Source organism: Tiliqua scincoides, chromosome 6 (assembly GCF_035046505.1).
Source record: "Tiliqua scincoides isolate rTilSci1 chromosome 6, rTilSci1.hap2, whole genome shotgun sequence".
NCBI lineage: Eukaryota > Metazoa > Chordata > Lepidosauria > Squamata > Scincidae > Tiliqua > Tiliqua scincoides.
Genome location: NC_089826.1, coordinates 7,783,013 through 7,804,118, shown reverse-complemented (window position 1 = coordinate 7,804,118; position 21,106 = coordinate 7,783,013). Strand labels below are relative to the sequence as shown.

At 47.4% G+C, this 21,106-nt stretch overlaps 1 pseudogene; it reads right to left on the bottom strand.

Moving 5' to 3' along the window:
* Nucleotides 1-18,628: 18,628 nt before the first annotated feature.
* Nucleotides 18,629-18,745, bottom strand: LOC136656345 (5S ribosomal RNA; annotated as a pseudogene).
* Between the last annotated feature and the right edge of the window lie 2,361 nt (nt 18,746-21,106).

The window sequence follows — 21,106 nt, the reverse complement described above, 5'->3', positions numbered from 1 at the left end:
CTCATTTTCTATATTAGCTATGACCAACTGCTGCTGCTTCTCAGCCGGCAGCAATTGCCACTCCCATCAGGAAAAAACAGATCAGACCCAAGGCCTCCAAATCAGGAAACGGGAGATCACTCCAAAAGTCTTGGTGATGATGCAAAGGCCTCTGGGTGAACTTATATATCTCCCAGTGAGAGGGTCATAAACCAGCTTGGTAAAAAGCAGAGCACAACTTCTTGTGCACAGTTTTTGGACAGGTCAAAAGTGTTTCCAGAAGGAACCTGGTCAGGGATTAACAGTGACTAGCCCAGAAGCAGTGCAATGAGTCACTGACTGTCAGCTGAAAGGAGAATGCGCACACTCCACACATATATGGAGAATGAGAAGTCACCTCTCATGTCCCACTGTAAAGCGTATCTGAAGATGAGAAGCTATCTGTTTGTTGCATATCCCACCCAGCACACAACAGCAATCGAGGACCCAAACAAAAAGATGGCAAGGTGTGAATATGGCCTTCAGGTTGCCGGCTGTCCATCCCTCTCCTAAACAATTAGGAGTGCAGCAAAGTGGCTTTGCTTTAGACAGAAGATTACCAATGGGTTCACCAATCCCTAAAAATAAATGGGTTCTTCTGGTTTTGTTTATGCCCTACACAAAATCATACGTCATCCAGACTAGGAGAGGCATCCCCAAGACCCTCATCCTTCACAGCCAAACAGCAAAATTTGCGGAGGAAATAAACAGCTCATTGAAAGGAATATGTTGCAAATCTAGGCTAATCCGTTCATTACAGGAACTGAAAGTCCAGTCAGTAAGTAATGATTCAAAGTCCATAGCTGCATGGTTTGACAAGCAATCTGATAAAAGTTATGGAACACGATCTAATCCAGTGTGGAATAGAGTGGTGCCATTACAGACCTGTATGCCTAAAGCAGGATTAAGCGTACCCACTCAAAAACATGTAGGGCCAAGATGGCATCTAAAAAGATGGTTGTGGGCTTAAAGATTATGCCCAATATCTTGAATTGAATCCAGAAGCACAGTGGTAACCAATAAAAATGGTACAAAATGGAGTTATGTGCTCCCACGCACGCGACCCAACTAGAATTTGTGCAGCGGCAAGTTGAAACTTCCTGCCACTTTTCCAGGTTAGCCCCACGTAAAGCACATTGTAGCAATACCATCTAACTGTGACTAAAGCATCTGTTACTTATACATTATACTTATACTACGTATATACTATATACTTATACTATATACTTATACTTATACTTATACTTAAGTATAATTAAGTATACTTATACTTAAGTATATACTATATACTTATACTATATACATTACTATATATGTAATTTTCACTCTTAATTTTCAGTGACGGTAAAGACATGAAACAATGTTTAATGCTGTACCAATGGCAGCTTTCAAATGCAATTTCGAGACTAACCACAGATTTAAGCATTTATAGAAGCTTTAGAAAGAGACCCCAACAACCATTAATATGCCTTTGCTTATTATGAAAATTGTATCGCCGTCTCTGCCTTTTCTATGTTCTATAGCTACTAACTGAAACCCACCAGTAAAAATTAAAATAATTGTTTAAAAAGAGATTAAAGGAAAGTATCTTGTACCTTATCTTCTGTCTCATCCGCCCAACCCATTGGACCACAATAGTCTATGTTTCTTAACTTCAACCCACATTTAAAGCTGCAGAATTTGAGTCTTCTGTTAAGAGTTGCGCGTCTCATTTACTTTGGCCTTTAAGTCTGCAGTCCTCTGCCCTCTTACTTGGGTTTTATTTCTGAGTAAACATGCATGGGATTGTGATGGCACAGGACAATGCCCAAGTGTTACACCCCCCCAAATATCAGTGGTGCAAAACTCAAACACATCTGTTACACAGTTCCTTCTTTAAGGGCTGAATCATGTTTACCCAATTCTATTTCACGAAATGGTGTTACATACAGTAACACATCCTTGCCTGCCTACTTCTCTGTGACTGTTTCAGTCTGGTTGCAACCACCACAAACCCAGCCCCCCCAAGTTATTTATTTGTCTGTCTATCCAATGATCTGCAGCCCCTTTTTTGGCTGCTTGGGTGCAGCTTACAACAAAAATAAAAACGCACAAATTATAAAAATAGCAATCAGCCAACCTAAAAATCATTTAAAATATCTCCATTAAAAATCAGCACAAACATCAAACATAAAAAAACAAGAGGGAAGCAAAAGAATTCGCATGGAACTTTGCCACGGCAAGTTAATATAGCTCTATTTCAGCAATGTGAGCAGTGGCGTAGCTAGAGGGGGTGCAGGGCACTAAGTTTTGCAGGGAGCCTCAGTGTGGTGTGCGAGTAGCCCCTCCCCCTTCCCTTCGGAGCCATTCCAGGTGGGGGGAGCAAAACAGAGGCATTCGCCTCCAAAGCAGAGGGGGGAGGGGCTGCTTGCACACCGCGCTAAGGCTCCCTGCAAAAGTTAGTGCTTTGCACCCCCTCTAGCTACACCACTGAACGTGAGTACATGCAGCCAGGACTGTGAGATACAGCTGAGCTAATGTCATTGCTAGATTTGCTCCTGGAACCTGGGAAACCCCCTGAGCAAAGTCTAGGCCAGCAATCACGGCAGCAATTTGGCAGGGGAGGGTTTAGGTCCCCTCGCCCGTGCATCCCCTTTTACGTTACAACACACCTTACTTTATACATAAACTAGGGAGACATGGATTTATACACATCTAGTGTGGCCCTAAGTAAAAACCAGTTGACTTATTGACAGATTAAGGCTTCCCAGCACTGCTTCTCCGCGCCATGAAAAGATTCAGCTGCTGAGTTTCTCCCTGTCAAAGACGCCGAAGTTCAGTCAGGAAAAGAAAAGACATGAGTCAACCCTACTTACAAGCCTGGAGAGGCCTTGAAACAGCCAACAGAAACAGGAGAAATATCAGAAGCTGACAGCACATTTTAGACAACTGGAATGTTTCAACTCATTACCATGTGCACAAAACAAAACGCCGTCCAGGCTCCAGGCTACAACTTGAATCTTTCCATCTCAGGGCCCTGACTTGAAAGTGACAGCTCATAGGAGGCTTTCTTACCTTACCGAGGGTTTCAAAACACCAGCAAAGCCTGAACAAAGTCTTTCCTCATCCCTGTTGGCGGTAGGATGCAAACCTCATACGTACAGCCTCAGCTATTTCTTGTCTCACCACCTGGATACTTGTTTGTCCACTTCATGAGCCCTGCGGAGTCTGTGACGGTCACCTGGATTCCTGAGATTTCCACCTCCCTCCTTCTCTCCTCCCTTCTCACAAACGCTGCCAAGAAATTTATGCACTTAGCCAGGTGTAAAACGAGCACACGCTCCCTCTCGCTCTCCAGCAGCTACGTTAAGGGGGGAAAAAATGACTGCTTTACCGTGCAGGAGTCCGAGCGAAGACTTGGTTACAACCAGGTTTGTTTGGAGAGTTGTTGTAAGGAGAGATGGTGGTATATAGTGGCGGTGAGGATTTCAGGCATGCTAGCAGGAAAGAAAAGAGGCTACTTCGAGGTCAGAAATCGGTAACAAGCCAGTGGAGGCGGTTGGCTTCTGTGCTCCAGCACGAAGACAGCAGCCAAATCCTGAGGACAGCTCAGATTACTGTTGGTCTACCTGCCAGTTGCCAGGAGGCCTGGCTGACAAGAGCTGAAGTGGTGATGATGTCAGGGGAAATCGAGGGAGAAAACGTGTGAGTCAGTTTCTACCAGGCGCCCTAGGGAATACACCGGCATCACATCAGTAATCCCTAGTGAAAAATGTAGCACAAGAACTGATCACAATACTGGGGCTGCAATCCTATACAAATTGACATTTACAAATCCCATTAGACTCAGTGGGGCTTACTTCCAAGTACACATGCACGGGATTGTGTAAGAATACACGCATACACCCGCAGCCACGCATATTGTCTCCAGAAAGGTACTCAGGACTGGATCACTCACAAGTAGTACTGAAACTACAAGAGTACTTTCCTTCAACATAAGAACATAAGAACAGCCCCACTGGATCAGGCCATAGGCCCATCTAGTCCAGCTTCCTGTATCTCACAGCAGCCCACCAAATGCCCCAGGGAGTACACCAGATAACAAGAGACCTGCAAGGCTTCCTGGGAATTGTAGTTAAGAACATAAGAACAGCCCCACTGGATCAGGCCATAGGGCCATCTAGTCCAGCTTCCTGTATCTCACAGTGGCCCACCAAATGCCCCAGGGAGCACACCTGATAACAAGAGACCTGCAAGGCTTCCTGGGAATTGTAGTTAAGAACATAAGAACAGCCCCACTGGATCAGGCCATAGGGCCATCTAGTCCAGCTTCCTGTATCTCACAGTGGCCCACCAAATGCCCCGGGGAGCACACCTGATAACAAGAGACCTGCAAGGCTTCCTGGGAATTGTAGTTAAGAACATAAGAACAGCCCCACTGGATCAGGCCATAGGGCCTTCTAGTCCAGCTTCCTGTATCTCACAGCAGCCCACCAAATGCCCCGGGGAGCACACCAGATAACAAGAGACCTGCAAGGCTTCCTGGGAATTGTAGTTTAAGAACATAAGAACAGCCCCACTGGATCAGGCCATAGGGCCATCTAGTCCAGCTTCCTGTATCTCACAGCGGTCCACCAAATGCCCCGGGGAGCACACCTGATAACAAGAGACCTGCAAGGCTTCCTGGGAATTGTAGTTAAGAACATAAGAACAGCCCCACTGAATCAGGCCATAGGCCCATCTAGTCCAGCTTCTTGTATCTCACAGCAGCCCACCAAATGCCCCAGGGAGCATACCAGATAAAGTATAAAGTTCAATTCTGGAACGCATATATTTGAAAACATCCTAATTACTTAAAAAAAAAAAAGAAGTATAGAAACAGGTATTTGCATGTCTCACTGTTGAAATGACTTATATGCTGAAGATGTTTCCACATCAACTGAAAGCTGAAATTTGGAATGCCTGTCATTACCAAAAAAAAGAGGTCTAAATACATGATTGTAATATTTTGTGCGCAGGTCATTAAGGTAGCCTCATAACACAAGGCAGCAAATGAGCATGGGAAAGGCATAGCGACACATCAGGTTGGTGAGAGATCCACAAACCTCTAGCTGGGCAAGAAAAATTTTAATTGGTAAATAGGAACTGATTTTTTTTAATGCTCTCAGAATGAAAAACAGATTTACGTGGATATTTGATGCATATATAAAACTTGTGGACACAGTGATATAAATTGTTGCACATAACAGTCACCAGCGCCAGTTAGGGTTTGCGTTACCTGGTGCGGGAGGCCAGTGCGTCACCCCCATGATGGACCTCCTCCCATGCAGTAGGTGGGGCAATGCCTTAGGGGGCGGGCATGGTGACGCACCATTGCTCCACCCCATTGGTTTTTTGGCTATAAATTTTGATAGAATAGAGATATTTCAACGCAGTTCATTTCATTGCGTTTTGCATGAAATTACGCATAGATTGATATATAACATGATGGTATTATTCAAAAATACCAAGATTTAAAAATTTTGGTGAGTAGTGGTGTCATCACATCCCCTGTGCGTATTGCCCAGTATGGCCTGCACCTCCTGGATACAGACTGCCAGACTGTATCCAGTCTGGCGACGCCAGACTGCCACCAACTTTCAGTGTGGCACTGTAGTACACTGGCAGATCACATGCTGAACCTGCAGTGGATCCCAGGTTCACCCCTTGGAAGCTCATGCTAACAGGATCTCAGGTAGCAAGACTGTGATATTGGAAGAAATTGATTCATTGTATAGGAGCCCATAGCTCCTTATAAGGAGCTGCAGTGTATCCTGCCTGTGGCTAACATGGAGAAGGTAGCAGGAGTTAACGCTGAGCAATTCTGACTGGTTGCGCTGCTCTTCTGAAGGGATAAGAACATAAGAACAGCCCCACTGGATCAGGACATAGGCCCATCTAGTCCAGCTTCCTGTATCTCACAGCGACCCACCAAATGTCCCAGGGAGCACACCAGATAACAAGAGACCTGCAAGGCTTCCTGGGAATTGTAGTTAAGAACATAAGAACAGCCCAACTGGATCAGGCCATAGGCCCATCTAGTCCAGCTTCCTGTATCTCACAGCGGCCCACCAAATGCCCCAGGGAGCACACCAGACAACAAGAAGACCTGCAAGGCCTCCTGGGAATTGTAGTTTAAGAACATAAGAACAGCCCCACTGGATCAGGACATAGGTCCATCTAGTCCAGCTTCCTGTATCTCACAGCGACCCACCAAATGTCCCAGGGAGCACACCAGATAACAAGAGACCTGCAAGGCTTCCTGGGAATTGTAGTTTAAGAACATAAGAACAGCCCCACTGGATCAGACCACAGGCCCATCTAGTCCAGCTTCCTGTATCTCACAGCGGCCCACCAAATGCCCCAAGACTCTCTACTGTTCTCTACAGTATGTGTCCACAATGGGATCTGAAAAAAAAGAAGGGGCAGCACCAAAAAGCCTGCAAGCAAGCCCACAAAAAGGCGCAGGAAATGGTAAAGTTGACTGAAATTGACAATGGCCTAAAGGAGTTCAGCAGGTCACTTTCGACAGGGGCAAAAATGTCCTCTTCCACTGGTTGTGGTCTTTCATTCCAAGCCCAACATTTCAATTGCGCTGGGTAGCTGTCATTTTCAATAAACGCCACCATTTCCACAACTCAGGATACCTTAGAAGAGACTTGAAAATCATTGTGGGCCTAATCCTATCCACCTTTCCAGCACTGGTGCAGCCGCAAGACAGCCCCTAGTAAGGGAACAAATGTCCCCATACCTTGAGGAGGTCTCTGCCTCCCCACCACAGGATCCAGTGCACACCTCATCAGCACGGCTGTACCAGCACTGGATAATTAGATAGGATTGGGCCCTTTATCAACTATTAATTGTGAATGGTATCACCACTGGCCTTGTTAATTTGCAGTGCCCAATGGCGGCCAGGATCTCTACGGCTGTAATCCTATATACATTTACCTGGCAGTCGGAATCATTAAAATTAATGGGGCTTACCTCTGAGTAGACATGCATAGGATTGCACTGACAATCTGTCTTGGAAGCTTTCACCTACAGTGCCATCCAAAGGAGGATCCCCAACCACAATGATTAATTTGAGTGGAACATTCATTTCAGCTGCTTTAGCCAGGCAGCCACAGCAATGATTTGATTCGTTCTGCTAATTGATTTCATTCACAAAAGTGGGATTTGCTTGCTGTAATTTCTTGGTGTTCTGTGCCAAAGCTCACATGAAATGACATTAATGCTGCAGGAGTGGGGGGCGGAAGGGTGGGATTAAGGCAATATGCTTTGTGAATTTTTAACTGTGGCATCCTGCTTTCTTGTAACAATGCCAGAGACTTTTCAAGACGTAATCTACTCACTCTTGGTAATGGAAGGAGAAAGCCGCTCCTTTTGTACCAGATCAAGGCATGTTCATGAGCAAGAGGATCCTTTCCTAGGACTCTACTGGTCAGGCCCTTCTGCTTCAGCAATATTGCTTCTCAACATCACCACCCCTACAATTTCTTTACCTGCTTGATCTGGGGGCTGGGGGATAAGGATCGGCCCTCAGTTTGGCTGTACTTGTCATAAGAGGCGACTAAACAGCCACCGGGTAGATGGGACTCCTTAGCCTGGGAAGGCAGCTCATCTGAGAGAAGGAAAACTCTGATCCCAAACCTTCACTGCCTTGTGGCTACATCCAGTTATGGAAAAGGCTTCAGGAGTCAACCTCGAGGCAAAATCTGGAGCTGGAGTCCCTGAGGCAGTTCATGGCTGAACACAGTCACGTTCCGGCAACTCCTGCGAAGCCGCTGGAACCAACCGTATTGGCTTCTGCCTTTCCATTGGACCATTCCAGCGACGTGGAGAGGGGGGATTTGCTGCATGGGTATATCCTCCATATCTACTTTACCCAGGCTTCGCGCACTGGAAAGGACACTCTGTTCCAGAACCACTATTCAGAGCGCGATACCATAGTCTTCCGAGACTGAAGGATGCCAAGAATGGCTTATGTGCTTGCAAGAGGAAAGTGTCTGGTGAGCATCCATCCACATGGCCCTGGCTAAGGGGCAAGGAAAACATTAGACTTTTGTAACTGCTTCCAAAAATGCAACAAAGGGAAAGGGTTAAAATCTCCTCACCATCTGACAGAATGAAAACCAGCCCGATCCTATGCATGTGTACTCAGAAGTAAGTCCCACTGAGTTCAATGGAACCTTAATGCCAGGTGCTACGGAATGGCATCAGGACCTTGTTGTCTTGTGTGCTCCCTAAGGCATCTGGTGGACCACCGTGAGTTACAGGAAGTTGAACTACATGGGCCTTTGGCCTGATCCAACAGGGCTGTTATTATGTTTTCTCAGGTAGTGTGTATAGGATTGTAGCCCAAGGCCTCGTTCTCACTGAGGCAGCAGATCTATGTGTTAGTGGGAACCTAAGTACTAAGTACACATGTTGGCAACCTTCAGTCTCGAAAGACTATGGCAGGGGTGTCCAAACTTTTTGGCAGGAGGGCCACATAATCTCTCTGACACTGTGTTAGGGGCCGTGAAAAAAAGAATTCATTTACATTTCAGTTTTCAATAGATTTACATAAATGAATATATTAGGGATAGAACTTATATGAATGAATGAAGGTTGTGCAATAGCTTAAGGCCTATAAAAGACCTTGCCTAAAGCAAGGCCAGCCTTTCCTTCACTGCCACTGCTATATCACAGATGTGAAACAGCAAAGAGTGGAGGAAGTCCTTGTCCCACAGCTCATGCAAGAGGTTGAACAGTCACCCTCATGCTAAGAGAAGTTGTATTGGGCCAGCATGGGCTCCAGCAAGTCACCAGAGGGCCAGAGGTTCATTGGAAATGGGGGGCTCCCCGCGGGCCGGATTGGAAGTCCCCGAGGGCCGCAAGTGGCCCCCAGGCCAGGGTTTGGGCACCCCTGGACTATGGTATCGCGCTCTGAAAGGTGGTTCTGGAACAGCATCTAGTGTGGCTGAAAAGGCCAATTCGGGAGTGACAATCCCTTCCACACCGGGAGCAAGTGCAGTCTGTCCCTGGTCTGTCTCCCTGGCTATGGGCCTTCCTTCTTTGCCTCTTTGCCTCAGTCTGTTGGCCAAGTGTCTCTTCAAACTGGGAAAGGCCATGCTGCACAGCCTGCCTCCAAGCGGGCCGCTCAGAGGCCAGGGTTTCCCACCTGTTGAGGTCCACTCCTAAGGCCTTCAGATCCCTCTTGCAGATGTCCTTGTATCGCAGCTGTGGTCTACCTGTAGGGCGCTTTCCTTGCACGAGTTCTCCATAGAAGAGATCCTTTGGGATCCGGCCATCATCCATTCTCACAACATGACCGAGCCAACGCAGGTGTACCACATACTTACCACAGTATGTGGTAAGTACACATACTGTGCCTTGAAATAAACAATCCCTCCACACAGAACACTAGTATGCCCAAGAAAAGGTTAGGCTAGGTTTTTTCTGCCCAGTAGCAAACCTTGTGACCTCTTTGCTACAGCCCAAAGAGGTACAATTCAGACTTTTATCATCTCCATGAGATGGGATCAGAGATGATTGGCTTACCAGTGTTTGCTTTCATGCAGTCTTGCATCACGGTACATCTGCATCTGTTCAAAGCACACGGTGCCCTACATGTCTAGACTGATGAAAGGATGCTGATATATGGTAACATTCTCCTCCCCATAGGAAAAGTGTTAGCACACCCTATTATCACACATCCACATAACAAGGGCAGTAGCTCATGGCACACATTAGCTAAGCCTCAAGCCCTCTTACACAGAAAGACTTCTCTCAGTAACCGTGGAGAGCAATGCTGGTCCAGTGGTGTATAAGGCAGCTGCATATGTGTTAAACAGATAGCAACACAACTGCATGATGGTCGCATGACTGGGTCACCAAAGAGTACTGACAGCTGCATGCATATCACTGCTTGAGAATGTCATTTGCCTGGACATACATTTGTGTGCCATCTGGCCAATGGTCATTATAGCTTTTGCTCCATCCCATCCCTGCCACTTTTTAATCCTTTTTCTTCTATTTTTGCTTTGCATGCATTCCACAGTACAGTAACTGCTATGCACTTAAGAAGTAAGTCACTGAGAGCCCAATTCTATGCATGTCTACTCAGAAGTAAATCCCACTGTAGTCAATGGGGCTTGCTCCCAGGTAAGTGTGGATAGGATGGCAGCCTGGGGGCCCAGTCTCATCCAATTTTCCAGTCCCGGTGCAGCTGTGCCAATGGGGCATGCATTGCATCCTGTGGTGGGGAGGCAGTCACGGAGGCCTCCTCAAGGTATGGGAACATTTGTTCCCTTACCTTGGGTCTGCATTGCGATTGCACCGGTGCTGGAAAACAGGATAGGATTGGGCTCTGAGTCAGCAACACCTCCTCCCCCCCCCCCCGGGTTCATATCGAAACAAGGAACTGAAAGCTGAAACTGAAGAAAGTTAATTTCTCACTATCACGTAATAAAGTGATGATGAAGGTCAGGTGCACTGAATTGCGAGGCCATAAATTCAAGCAGCAGAAGGAAAATAAAATATATGGAGGAGAAGAGAAAGAGGAAGGACGGCAAATTGAAAGGGAGTCCATGTGTGTTAAGATCACAAGCAGGCCTATCAAACCTGGCTACTTGGAGTTCAAAGTCCCCAATAATCTCTTAGTAGTTTCTTTTCATTCTGGCCAGTTTCAGAGAAACTGCTCACGGAGGCTTCTTAAGTAGCCTCTAAAGCACTGACATTTTTCTATAAAAATTCAAACAAATCCACCAGTTCCCAGTCTTTACGGGGACTGATGATGCGTTTGAAAGTCTGTGGGTGTTGCCTGTTGAAATCTCAGAAAGAAGGGTGGTTGATAAGATTTGCAGTGGTTGGAGGTGTGGCTTTGGTGCCCTGCCTAGCTCGTTGCCTATGTTGCTTGCCTATGTTGCCTACGACGCCTGCGTTGGCTTGGTTATGTTGTGAGAATGGATGATGGCCGGATCCCAAAGGATCTCCTCTATGGAGAACTCGTGCAAGGAAAGCGCCCTACAGTAGACCACAGCTACAATACAAGGACATCTGCAAGAGGGATCTGAAGGCCTTAGGAGTGGACCTCAACAGGTGGGAAACCCTGGCCTCTGAGCGGCCCGCTTGGAGGCAGGCTGTGCAGCATGGCCTTTCCCAGTTTGAAGAGACACTTGGCCAACAGGCTGAGGCAAAGAGGCAAAGAAGGAAGGCCCACAGCCAGGGAGACAGACCAGGGACAGACTGCACTTGCTCCCAGTGTGGAAGGGATTGTCACTCCCGAATCGGCCTTTTCAGCCACACTAGACGCTGTTCCAGAACCACCATCCAGAGCGCGATACCAGAGTCTTTCGAGACTGAAGGTTGCCAACATGATAGCTCCTTGCCCTCCACCCTCTAACTCACCATAGCAAAACCAGAATAAAAGAAAACTGCAGAATGTTTTTTTTAAAAAGAGTGGGAAAATGTAAATTTGGTGCATGTGCATGTATTGATACAGACTGCAGAACAGATTCCCTGTACGGTTCCCATACAAGGTTGCTTGTGTTGAGCCTCTGGCTGGCATTGGCAGGAAGGAAAGGTACAAACAGCATGTCCTTGCTTGAACCCCAGATCTTTCAGTTGCCAACCCAGCTCTCTAGCCACTGGACGTATCTCTAACACTCCGTGGGTGAACACACACAAAGAGACAACCATACAAATACGAACACAGCCGGGGTTGTTGCAGCTTTAGTAAACATTAAACACTTGCTGGTGACCTCTGATCTCAATTTGGCTATGGGCAAGCACATGCCGCAGCTATTTTAAGAACTGCAGTCTCAGTTAATGACGCATAGTCACACTAACAGTCATGTTACCTTCCTCTTTCCTGGTTATTTGCAAGAGTGAAACAGTACAGATGAATGCTCACCCCCCTTTGACTGGTTGTTAAAGCCAGTTCTGCCCAATGTTGCATATATGCAACAGGATCAGATGTGGACGCTTGTAGGCTGGGAAGAAAAGGGTTAAGGAGTGTGCAAGAACTACAGTTTACATATTTTTAAGATGTTTTCCCAATGTACTTTTTCAATATCAGAAATAAAGAGTTTCATCAGGCAACTGAACATGGACTATACAAACAGAAAGGTAGAAACAGACACCTGAGCAAAAAAGCAGAGAGGGGGAATTTAATGCATCTTTGGCCATGCCCACACCAACACACTTGTCACTCCTCATTTCACTTGTGCCCCCCCCACTATGATAGGACCCTCCTACTCCTTAATACACCAAACCTCAGTGGCAATGTACATGCTGTTAATGGGATCTTTTTAAAAGATCTTTTAAAAGTCTTTTCAGACCACTACTTCTGTGCTAAGGTCCTGTTACCTCCTTGGCAAGGCACTGACATCCTTCAGAAGACTATGGTATCATGCTCTGAATGGTGGTTCTGGAACAGAGTGTCCTCTCCAGTGCGCGAAGCCTGGGTAAAGTAGGTATGGAGGACAGGCTGTTATCCATGCAGCAAATCCCCCCTCTCCACGTCACTGAAATGGTCCAATGGAAAGGCAGAGGCCAATAGGGTTGGTTCCGGCGGCGTCGCAGGAGCTGCCAGAACGTGACTGTGTTAGGCCATGAACTGCCTCAGGGACTCCGGCTCTGGATTTTGCCTTGAGGTTGACTCCTGAAGCCTTTTGCATAACTGGATGTAGCCACAAGGCAGTGGAGGTTTAGGATCAGAGTTTTCCTTCTCTCAGATGAGCTGCCTTCTACCTGGTGGCTATTTAGTCGCCTCTTACGACAAGTACAACCAAACGGAGGGCCTATTCTTATCCCCCAGACCCTAGGGGTGAAGTAAAGCAAATTCATGTGCAAGGGGAGGGCAAGGAATCTGTGAGCTGAGAGCACATTTCTGATCCCCTTGTTGGGGAAATGGGAACGAAAGTGCGCATTGGTTTTAGGAGACACCAATTGTCAGTTGCAACCTCATGAATTAATGGCGAAGGCCACACTGTTTCTCCCTAATCAGACAAGCCTCCTCAGCCCAAAATTATCTGCTGTCCCCAATGATTACTTCACAGGTCTTTCTAGTTACACATGGACATTTATCAGGCTTAAAAGAGCTGACTCCCAAGTTTACAACAAGCATTTCTGCTTTATTTCTCTAGTCAAACCCAGTGAAGGGAGGAATTAATCTCCTTACACCCTGGCACAAGGTCTTCTGTGAGAACAGAAGTCAAATGACGTTGAGGGCTGATTAACACAAGATGCTTCCAGGGTGGGTCAGATTGTTTTGAATGCAGTTATATGAAGACATGCCTCGGGTGCTAATTTTGGAGGGGTAATTCATTATTTTTATGATTATTGATAACAACATGCTATAAAGTCTGCTTGTGTAAACTATGCTTTACAGTAGTGGTGGGCAGGCATCACTTGTGGTTTACTGGTGGACCAATGGCCAATCTGTGCTAGGCTCCTTGGTGACTGCAGTTTGCTGCGGTTGCTGTAAACAACACTGAAATATGTAGACATAGGAATCTGCTTTATAATGACTCAGACTTATAACAGATCAGTGCCAGTTTGGTGGGGGCTGTTGGACTCAGGCCCTATTGTGCAGCCCCCCTTTGTATTCTCAGATCTGAGATGGAGGGGGGTGGAGAACTTTGTGCTTTGTAGCAGTGCAAAGGAGAACTCTTCCATCTCGGACCTCTGCTGCCTGGCCTCTGGTACTCTGTTGTGGCAGCTTCTATACCACCACCCCCGTTGTCCAGTAAGCAACCCGTGGCTTACCACGCAATGGGGATAGAAGCAGTCTCCACAGCAGTTTATCTTCTTTCCTGGGCTGATATTTTAACATGATCAGTTGCCCAGTACCCCAACACCGCAATTTGGTCCCTGAGGTGTGTACATTATTATGCAAGAGCAGTGGTTCTCAAATTCGTTGGTCTCTGGAGCCCTTTATACTCCTAAATGGAGTCTCAGGGACCCCTGCTGGCACATGTGCGGCACCCCAGGGAACCCCTGGTGCATGCACAGAGTAGATAGAGGCCACTTATAGTGTGCACCCTGAAGCCCCTGAAGGGTTCTCAGGGAGCCCCAGAGCTCCTAGGAGCACACATTGAGAAACACAGTGTTAGGGCAACACGTCTGGTAACAATTGGGGCACAATCACATAGCCTGCTCAACACAAGGCAACTGCTCTGTATGGAGTACTCCCACTCTCCTGGGTAACGCTTAAGCTTCTCCCCCTGTTGAGGTGTAACCAGCTCTAGTGTGTGTGTGTGCGTGTGTGTGTGTGTGTGTCCGCCCCCATGCCTGCTATTGGCAGCCAATGATGTGAAGCATGGACAGGGAAAACACAGAACACAACAACATTACAATGTGCTTAAGTGTAAGAACAAAAGCACATAAGAACAGCCCCACTGGATCAGGCCATAGGCCCACCTAGTCCAGCTTCCTGTATCTCACAGCGGCCCACCAAATGCCCCAGGGAGCACACCAGGTAACAAGAGACCTGCAAAGCCTCCTGGGAATTGTAGTTAAGAACATAAGAACAGCCCCACTGGATCAGGCCATAGGCCCATCTAGTCCAGCTTCCTGTATCTCACAGCGGCCCACCAAATGCCCCAGGGAGCACACCAGGTAACAAGAGACCTGCAAGGCCTCCTGGGAATTGTAGTTTAAGACCATAAGAACAGCCTCACTGGATCAGGCCATAGGGCCATCTAGTCCAGCTTCCTGTATCTCACAGCGGCCCACCAAATGCCCCAGGGAGCACACCAGATAACAAGAGACCTGCAAGGCTTCCTGGGAATTGTAGTTAAGAACATAAGAACAGCCCCACTGGATCAGGCCATAGGCCCATCTAGTCCAGCTTCCTGTATCTCACAGCGGCCCACCAGGAAGCTGGACTAAATGCGCCTATGGCCTGATCCAGTGGGGCTTATGTTCTTAACATTACAATGTGCTTAAGTATATTTAAATGTTAAGGGGAAATATGGAATTGGCAGACCTTGACAAGCAATGGTTGGTTTTGGCAGCTGCTGCAGGTCAAATGTAATGTCTAGTTCTGCCCTCAGGTCCCTCCTGATGATAACTGCCCTTCTGCACAGCACTAAGTCTAGAAATAACAGTTGCAGCTTTGAGCTTTATAACCTGTCCAGAAAAATGCAGTCTTTCTTCTTCCTACCCTTTTAGCTTAAGCCCACATTTTCAGCATCAGTGCAGTAGACCAAAATAATACACCAAAAACTGCATCCTTCTTTTGAAAAGCAGACTGGAGAGTCTACCACAATTTGCAAACATATCACCAGCCAGATACATATTCACAACACATACTATAAACAAAACACGGAACTTTGAGAAATTACATTTCCATGCCGGCAAATCCAGCTGGCGCTCTATCAGTCACAAAACTAACTCACAGCCCAATCCTAACCTGCGCTGGCATGGGAAGGTTAGCTGGCCTGCCCCGTATCCAGAGCAGGGTTGGGACTGCCTGCAGCTCACCCCAGGGCAAGGGGAATGAAACGTAACACTGCAGCAGCCCCAATGGGGCTACTCAGATCTGTGCCACCTAAAGAGGTGGCACAGATCCTAGCAGCCCAGAGCTGCTGCAGGTCACCTGGGACTGGGGTTAGGATCCAGTACAAGTGCCAGATCCTGGTTCCACCCCCCCCCCCAGCTGCAGCCTAACCACGGGCCTACCCACGGGCCTACCCACGGGCCTCCCTGCCTCCCCAGAACACCTCCTTCCTGCCCTCTCCCTGCCCTCCTCAAGCCCCCATGCTGGGCTGATTCGACTGGTACAGCCCTACCAGTCCACCAGCGCTGTGGGTCGTGCCAGCCTCCCTCCTTGAACGGTGGCGCAAAAGTGCTTTACAGCACTTTTGCAACACCTCTGGGTTGCAGCCCCTAAGGGACTTGGCGCCAGCCCATCCAGGTGTTGGGATCCTGTCCTCAGGGGATAAATCCTCACTGGAGGTGAACAACATCAGCACTGTGCATCTCTTGGGACAATCACAAACAATTTCCTTTGAACAATTCACAGTGGAAAACTGTCTTGAATATTGAACTTTGGAAAGATTATGTAGCCCATGTACAAAGGTAACGTCTTCAGACTAATTCTTTCTTCTTGCTGCAATGGCTATAATTTATCATTCTGGATATGCATGCACATTTAATAAAGGAAGGACAGTGGGAGGCTGCATCCTTGTGGAAGACTCTGGTTAATATTAGAGATTCTATATGCAGTGCAGGGATGGGGGAGACTCCCATATCCTGTTGCATGTCTCACTGACAAGCCAGAGATATGAATGAACTGTCTGGACATGTCAAATGCAATGTAAATGCTAACATTTGATTTATCGTAGGCGGTTCCTCAGGTAGTCTGATAACACAGCCCTCACAGATAGCATTAACTGCAAGTTACAGAAAATAAATTGGGACAAAGTTTCTGGGAAACACTGGATATGGCACAGTCTGAGTAAGCCAATTCTGATCTAATCTTTAGCACTCTCAGATTGGTTTTTCAAAGGGTATGTGCAAGAAACTTCCCCGCACATGAAAACTTTGCACAGGGGTCTAACATTTCATGGATGGATTGCGAGCCCAGAAATCCTTTATTTCTAATGAATCTCAGGGCACAATCCTAATGAGATCTACTCAGAAGTAAGTCCTATTTTGTTCAATGGTGCTTACTCTCAAGAAAGTGTGGTTAGGATTGCAGCCTCAGTCCTTTTCCCAGCCCTTCTTTCAAGGCACATTGACTTCCGCTTTCTGTCCATCAACTCATCTCTGCAGTGCTGCAGATAATCAAGACTTATGCAGCATTTCCATAGGTACATGCTCACGTGATTCCTTTAACAATCCAGGTCATGAATGCAAAACATTGTACAGGATTGTTATCTAAATTTTCTGCCTAGAACATGATCCACATTGGAGGAGGAGCTGTTACGACCCTCATTGGCGCTATGTCCTGAACACCCATCCCTGGACATTGAAAATGCTATTCCGTCATTCCTTTGGCTACTTTCTACAGTCCATGTCCAAGTAATTTCAAGAACATCTTTGTAGCTATAAAGGTTGAAAACATGATTTTTTAAAAAATGAAAGCTGGTCCTTCTCAGTATAGACATGGCCTTGATTACAAATGGTTGGCAACCTTCAGTCTCGAAAGACTATGGTATAAGCCTACAGCACCCAGTATTCCCAGGTGGTTTCCCATCCAAATACTAACCAGGCCTGACCCTGCTTAGCTTCCGAGATCAGACGAGATCAGGCATGTGCAGGGTTAAAGTTGCAAAAAGAAGTTATTGACTTACAGTTCCATTGAGTGTATATTTACAGCATCTGATTAGGATCAGAGGTTCAGCTAACACTTAGAGATAGCAAGGCCCTGGAGCTGCCTCGCCCTGCATGCCTTGTGCTCAAGATGGCCTGGGCATCAGAGCCCTGGTGTGCACATCTTAACAGGTTGGTGGTCAGAGGACAAGAGGGAGTGCTCAGAGGAGAAGGGAAGGATAAAGGGTTAGGGCCTTTTCTTCTCTCAAATTTTTCCTTCTCACACAACACCAGAACCAGGGGACACCCATTGAATTGAGTGGCAAGAGAGTTAGAACGGACAAAAGAAAATATTTCTTTACTCAGTGTGTTATTAATGCTTTTGTGGACAGCAACCTTTGATGAAGAGGGTTGGTTGGCAACCTTCAGTCTCGAAAAGACTATGGTATAAGCCTACAGCACCCGGTATTCCCAGGCGGTCTCCCATCCAAATACTTACCAGGCCTGACCCTGCTTAGCTTCCGAGATCAGGCATGTGCAGGGTAACAGTTGCTGTCACAACTGGCAAGAAATTTGATTTCTGTATGGCCAAGATAAAACTGGGACCCAGCAAGTGAAGAGAGGTGGATGTGAGTGAAACACAGCAGCCAAAGCCCTCTCCTTTTAGGAAAAAGGCCACCAGCTCATCTGAGCTGACATGGCTTGAAACAGCTAAGAGGAACTGGAAGGCGTCCCATTCTTGTTCCAGGCCATGCTGCTCAGGTGATGCCAATGGAATGCGAGCTGATTGTTCCCGCTGAAAGAAGTCTGCAAAGCATTTTGGCTTGGCTAACACTGAGGCTGTAACTCCATGGATTTTGTTTTGTTTTTTGATCTGATTCAGACTCAGATAAAGCATCCAGGAAGCACTGTGTACTCTGCAAGGTGAACTGCTTTACCTCCACCAGCAGAACTCTTGGTATGGAGTGTAGGGGGAGGGTGGGAAGAGAGAGATCTAAAAATAGATGGAAGTAAATTAAAGGAACAAAAGTTCACCCAGACCTGTGGTTTTATTTCTTTAGGATGGATTGTTAATCTCCATGGCGGCATCACGAGAACCAAGGGAAATAAGATCTGCTTTTTGTAGACAGAGGAAATTGGAGGATGAACAGTACAGGCATAGTTGGCAACTTTCAGTCTCGAAAGACTATGGTAGAAGACTACAGCACCCGGTATTCCCAAGCGGTCTCCCCTCCAAGTACTAACCAGGCCTGACCCTGCTTAGCTTCCAAGATCAGGCAAGATCGGGAGATAGTGTTCAGTATAGGGAGATGGTTGGCAACCTTCAGTCTGGAAAGACTATGGTATAAGCCTACAGCACCCGGTATTCCCAAGCGGTCTCCCATCCAAGTACTAACCAGGCCTGACCCTGCTTAGCTTCCAAGATCAGATGAGATTGGGCATGTGCAGGGTAACAGTTACAGGCAATGATGGCCCAAACCTATTTGGCTGTTTTGCAACCAGAATGCACGTTTAAGTGGCGTAATGCGCTTTCCAGCTGTCGCGAACACCACAAGCAGCGAGCGGCTGGGTCAACGTGGCGACAGACTGGGAACACCGCTGCCTGAGACAAAGCAGTGCAGGAGGTGGGAGGGAAGCGGCAAGGGGGTGGAACAGGGCAGGGGGAGGGCAGAACAAAGAGGTGAAAGGGTTGGGGAGGAGGGTGGGTTGCACCTGAGAAGGGGGCAGCTTTGGGGGCAGCGGTGAGGGCCAAAACCTGACCCCGCTCCACCTTCACCTGTCCATGCGGACTTGTGCCAGCGATATCACCTGTGCAGGTACGAGTAGACCCAGCAGCCAGCATGAGCTTGGCCCAGAGCAAGGGAACAAAGTTTCCTTTACCCTGAGGAGGCCTCCTGATATATGATTTTCCCTGGGGGGGGGGGGGTTTTCCAGAAGACTCAAGACATTCTTGGAAGGTTAGCAATTCTAACTGGGAGGCAGCTAGATCAGTCTGCTGATCCTGACATCATCAGGGTGTGCCTGGTTTGTGAAGCCAGATGCAAGGCCAGATGCAAGGGAAGGCACCAGGATGAGGTCTCTTGTTATCTGGTGCGCTCCCTGGGGCATTTGGTGGGCCGCTGTGAGATACAGGAAGCTGGACTAGATGGGCCTATGGCCTGATCCAGTGGGGCTGTTCTTATGTTCTTAACTACAATTCCCAGGAAGCCTTGCAGGTCTCTTGTTATCTGGTGTGCTCCCTGGGGCATTTGGTGGGCCGCTGTGAGATACAGGAAGCTGGACTAGATGGGTCTATGGCCTGATCCAGTGGAGCTGTTCTTATGTTCTTAACTACAATTCCCAGGAAGCCTTGCAGGTCTCTTGTTATCTGGTGTGCTCCCTGGGGCATTTGGTGGGCCGCTGTGAGATACAGGAAGCTGGACTAGATGGGCCTATGGCCTGATCCAGTGGGGCTGTTCTTATGTTCTTAACTACAATTCCCAGGAAGCCTTGCAGGTCTCTTGTTATCTGGTGTGCTCCCTGGGGCATTTGGTGGGCCGCTGTGAGATACAGGAAGCTGGACTAGATGGGTCTATGGCCTGATCCAGTGGGGCTGTTCTTATGTTCTTAACTACAATTCCCAGGAAGCCTTGCAGGTCTCTTGTTATCTGGTGTGCTCCCTGGGGCATTTGGTGGGCCGCTGTGAGATACAGGAAGCTGGACTAGATGGGCCTATGGCCTGATTCAGTGGGGCTGTTCTTATGTTCTTAACTACAATTCCCAGGAAGCCTTGCAGGTCTCTTGTTATCTGGTGTGCTCCCTGGGGCATTTGGTGGGCCGCTGTGAGATACAGGAAGCTGGACTAGATGGGTCTATGGCCTGATCCAGTGGAGCTGTTCTTATGTTCTTAATCCCCTGGCTCTGCCACTTGAGTTACCACAGCCTGGAAAAGAGAGCAAATCACCAGGGCTGGAGAATCTCCAGCCACCGTGTCACGCTCTCTAGGAAACACAGACTACTCTGATTAATGGTGGTGACATGGGGTCGGGGGGCAGCTTGAGCTCAAAGGAGCTAAAATGGGAATAGGCAGCATCACCCATCCTCCCAGGCCCAGCCAGCGACTGCCATTTCCACACACAACCTGCCCTCGGAATAACAGTCACGATGAGAGGAACTTGCTGCAAGGAGTGGGGGAGAAAACAGTGTCCACGATCCAGAGAAGTCTCACCAGAAAATTAGTTTGGGGCAGCAAATACATCTTTTCAGTTGGTGTTTTAAAATGTTTCTTTTTCTGGATTTATTGTCAGCACCCTACAAATACTTGTGTTGAAGAGCAGGATATACCTCTGTAAACTAAATAAAATACTTGTTTTTAATGTCTTCTCCATTTCCCCTTAAGCCTGGATAGTTACTCCGGCGTCACAGACCTGCAGTGGTTCTGCTAGATATTGCACATGGCAACCCAGAAGAATAGTTTGATTCATTTTAGGCCATACTCAAGGCCTTTTCAAGACAGGTCTTGTAAGCTGAGTTTTTGTGAAACAAGAAAGCAAGTGAATGACAACCACCACTCCCACCACGGAGGTATATTTCAGAGCCACCAGATTGACAAGCATCACAGGAACAGAACCAGAATTCTAAAACCACGTGGACAAGCCCTGATGCCTCCAGCACGGTTTACGCTTACCAACCTGCGGACAACCAGCTTCAGTGTCTTGCAGGAGCCTTTCACTAAGGAGATCGCTTTCTGCCGGGAACTGCTGAGTTCTACCTCATTGATGTTCATCACTTCATCTCCAGGCTGCAGCTTAGAGTTCAACAGATCTGCTTTTCCTCCTTCTTCAAT